General features: G+C 41.0%; 1 long non-coding RNA gene across 1 annotated transcript in view; it reads left to right on the top strand.

Moving 5' to 3' along the window:
* Positions 1-40: 40 nt before the first annotated feature.
* The window catches only part of LOC118599902, a 14182-nt gene continuing 11333 nt past the window's right edge, over positions 41-2889 (top strand). The window contains exons 1-2 of the long non-coding RNA XR_004949443.1: positions 41-163; positions 350-480. This is a non-coding gene — a long non-coding RNA (uncharacterized LOC118599902). The remainder of the gene's footprint in view (positions 164-349; positions 481-2889) is intronic.

Raw genomic sequence — 2889 nt, 5'->3', positions numbered from 1 at the left:
CACACAAGGAAATGTGGGCCAGGAATAGCCCGGCTCTCATCTGAGGTCCGGCACCGCCCCACTCGGGTTTCTCTGAGCTCCCGATTTATTTAAGAGCCTCAGATCCTCAGCATTGGTTTGGCTCAAGACCCCCCAGCAGGACAGTAACCAGACAGTGTAGCCAGTGAGTATTATGTCGAATTGAGTCTTTCTGTGTGTCTGAACTGAAAGTGAACAAATCACAACAAATGCTGAAGCAACAGTGACTGCAGGATGACATGAGGATCAGCTCTGTGGAATAAACCATGAATGTTGTAGTGGCACACCAGCAGAGGAGACTAACGCTCATTCCTCGTTCCATCAACCTCAGGTCTCCACGCCGCTCTCAGCTTTGCTTCTTGTGATGATGGTCTCAAAAAGAAAGGTCCCCCTCATGGAGTACAGCTGCTGGCCCCACACTGCCACTCTAGACCCAGAGGGTCTGTCCTCATGGGGCAGAAGGTGAGGCTGTTCGAACGACCGGACGCTGAATCCCTCCGATTCACTTCGGAGTGAAATGAGATGAAACCGGCTGGAAATGTGCTGTAGGTGCAGGGCTGGGGGGTGGGGGTGGGGGGCGTCTGCTGCTTCACTCACACCACTAACTTTTGCAAACATCAGCTGCTCGCCTTTCAGCCGCCATCTTCACATTCCGGTGTTTCACACGTGACAGATAAGCGATGGCGCTTTCCCAACGTGATCCGGTCAGAGGTTTGGACCGCGCGGAGCCTAGAGTTCAGCTTTAGTCGCTTTAGTCACTTTAGTCGCTTTAGTCACTTTAGTCACTTTAGTCACTTTAGTCACTTTAGTCGCTTTAGTCACTTTAGTCACTTTAGTCACTTTAGTCGCTTTAGTCACTTTAGTCGCTTTAGTCACTTTAGTCACTTTAGTCGCTTTAGTCACTTTAGTCGCTTTAGTCGCTTTAGTCGCTGAAGAGAAACGTATGAAGGAAACATTATGATCATTTATCATGTTTAAAATCTGCTTGGAGATGAAACATAAACGACGTTAGAGAGATTCACGGCGTGTTGTTCTGCTTTCAGTGATAATAGAATCTAATGCAGGAGTCCTCAACCTTTACCGCTAAAAGAACCGATTGGTTCTGGTTCTTATGGACCGAAACTCAAACAGTTTCACCTCAAAGTTACAAAAATACTCTTTATTTATGTTTTTGTGGTCATTAAGACGTTCATTTCTAAAATATGGCTTTGAAATGTTCTCTACCATTGAGTTTTTCCATTAAACAAATTTGATTTTTTTCACTTTTGACATTCAAGCTCCTTTCAAAATAAAAGACTTCCTGTCTGTCTTCAGGTCCTGCAGCAGATTTACTGTCATTAAAATACAAGAAACATCAGATTTTCTATTATTATGACTTTTATTTTCCTACATTTTATTTCTTCTTTTACTGGTGAATAAAAACACAAATGTTTCTAAGTGTAGAATCCACTTTTCTGTATTTATACACGTAAACTCAATAAGATAATGTAACTGATGATAAACCAGTCTGACAGTAGATCAAACCTTTTACTGTCGTTTGATCATTTAGGACAAAAATCCAAACATAAATGAATTATTTAAGTGTGAAGTTTTAAAATGTGATCTGGAGTCTCAGGTTGATCTGATCTCATGTGTGAATTTCCCTCCAATAAACAAACTTTTATTTGAATATTTTGATGCTTTTAAACGTCCTGAAACAGAAACGGTTTTATGTTTCACACATCAGAACAGCTTCTCATGTGATGTAAGAAGATCTGCTCACATAACATTTAGTTTATATTCCGTCTCCATTAATCAACTTTAGGTAGAGAACAAGTCAAACAGAACAGTTTAAGTCTATTAATAATATTATTATGTGATTGTTTATAAGAGTTCCACTGCAGAGATTCTCCTTTCAGCACGTAAAAACTCGATCACATCGATCTCGGTATCAAAACCTTCATCTCGTTCAGGACGCTACTGCTTGTACTTTTGGTATTCATAAACTTTATAGTTTTTGAAATATTAATATGTCCCACACGAAATGAAGCAGAAAGTCTTCAAATTTCAACATTTTAAGCAGAATAAAAACAAACCTTTAAATATATTCATGGGCTGTTTTCCTCTTTAGAGTCATTTAAAAAATGAACTTTAGCTGATATTTTAGCAACATGCTAACATTTTTGAGTAATTTAGTTTACTGAGGAATTTTAGGCTATTTTTGAGCTTAGCTAGCATTTAAGTAACGTGTTTTGGCTAATTTGGCATCCACAGAGCTGTTTTAAACTAAATTTCACTTTAGCTCATATTTAGTCACACGCTACATATTTTTGTAAAATTGGCATGTATTAGGGACTTTTTAACAATTTAACTACAAATTTTTCAGACATTTAGGTCAACTTCATTCCTCTCTCATAGTTCTTGAACAACATTTTTAGTCTCTTATGAAATTGAACATTTTGCAAATAGTTTTAGCATTTTCAGCTGAAAGCTTCAGCGACTACGGTCAGCTGAAGGACTCGTACCAGCATCACATTATTGTTGTTATTGTTGTTTGTCCTCGGAGACATTCGGACCTCTCAGATCTAAACATTTCTCTGCAGTTCATCTCCTTCATCTCCCTCATCTTCCTCTCTAACACTCACTTCTGTCCAACACATTTTCAAAGTGGGGGGGTCTGGGTCTGCCTGGACGTCCTCCCCCTCTCTGCCCCTACATGGACGCCCCAGCCTCCCCAGCCACCGTTTCCATGGTCACGGTGACGTGGGGGCTCATGAGTTCTCACCTTACGGTGAGGGGGGGCCGGCAGGGAGCGGTCCCTGAGTCAGACCAGGCCACGGTGCTCTCGTGGGGGGGTTGTTGGTGATTGTCAGATATGTTCCTTTGACACCG

Source organism: Oryzias melastigma, linkage group LG17, assembly GCF_002922805.2.
Source record: "Oryzias melastigma strain HK-1 linkage group LG17, ASM292280v2, whole genome shotgun sequence".
In the NCBI taxonomy this organism is placed as follows: Eukaryota; Metazoa; Chordata; class Actinopteri; order Beloniformes; family Adrianichthyidae; genus Oryzias; species Oryzias melastigma.
Note: the sequence above shows the minus strand (reverse complement) of the source record. Positions and strands in the feature narration are given on the sequence as shown.